The following is a 1,157-nucleotide window of genomic DNA, read 5'->3' as shown; positions in this document are numbered from 1 at the left end:
GTTAGAACTAAAGAAGTAAAGTTAGAACTAAAGAAGTAAAGTTAGAATTAAAGAAGTTGTTTTCTTCCTAACTGTAAGGACCTTTAGACATGAAGTGTATGCCGCAGGGACAAAGGTTATTTCATGATAGCTGTGTGCAGAAAACATTCCTGTTTGTCAGTTTGCATCATTCAGGATAAACTTTGTTCAGATTAATAAACAAATGTTGCCATGTAGAGTTCACAAAGTCCCGCTAAAAGTCTAACAAATAATTTCAGGACGTGTCTTTATTTAAACGAGTCTTGTTTATTTCCACATAAAGACACTAACTCTAAAAGAGTCACGAGTTGTTTTACTGGTACTGACTGGTCCAGCTGCTGGTTTTATTCCTCCATTTTGACGCAGAAACACAAACAGCCGAAACCGAGAAGAATCTCTTTGACTCGATCTGTTCACAAAATAAAAACCTCTGAGGAGTCTGGATTCAACATTTACTACTTTTACAGGGTTTATAAAGTGTCCGACCTTATTTCTAACACAAACATGAACGAGCTTAAAGCAGAAAACACGCACATTCTGCGCACTTACCATAACAGAGAAGAGTAGTTCGAAGAACCTCGGAAATTAGAGTTTCCAGGAGCAAGAAGTCCAGAAAATTCAAACAAACGAACAGAAACCTTCATATCGTGTTGAAACCTGAGAGCAGAGTCCTGGTTTGAAGGAGGAGCTCCACCCACACAAGTTCAGCTGTTACAACCTTTAGCTGTTATCTTAGCTGAATAAAATAAATATCCTATTTCTCTTTTGTTCAGATTTTAATTTTATATAAACTAAAACAGCTTTATGTCGCTGAATGTACAAAGACAGACTTTGAAACATCTTTTAACTTTTTATTTTTTATCACCTGAGAGCAGAACTAAAATACTGAACCAGTTCCTCCTATGAAATGTGCTGATCTGTAATCTGATTCTTCTTCTTCTTCTTCTTTGGTTTTTTAACGGCAGCTTGCATCCATCAATGTTGCACTACTGCCATCTCTTGGTGTTTATAAGTTAATTTCTTTCCTCAAATTCTCTTATTGAGTCCAGTATTATTTAAAAAACGAAATATCTTTCTTTTCCCCTCTTCACTATTCAGCTGCGAAGCCACATTTTCAAATTTTAGTTCCCTTTTACAAC

General features: G+C 35.9%; 1 protein-coding gene across 1 annotated transcript in view; it reads right to left on the bottom strand.

Moving 5' to 3' along the window:
- The window catches only part of LOC119417774 (tumor necrosis factor receptor superfamily member 14), a gene marked incomplete in the record, with an annotated part of 11,170 nt that extends 10,509 nt beyond the window's left edge, over positions 1–661 (bottom strand). The window contains 1 exon segment of the mRNA XM_037685059.1: positions 568–661.
- Positions 662–1,157: the final 496 nt, after the last annotated feature.

Source organism: Nematolebias whitei, chromosome 11 (genome assembly GCF_014905685.2).
Source record: "Nematolebias whitei isolate Nwh7 chromosome 11, NemWhi1, whole genome shotgun sequence".
Lineage (NCBI taxonomy): Eukaryota > Metazoa > Chordata > Actinopteri > Cyprinodontiformes > Rivulidae > Nematolebias > Nematolebias whitei.
Note: the sequence above shows the minus strand (reverse complement) of the source record. Positions and strands in the feature narration are given on the sequence as shown.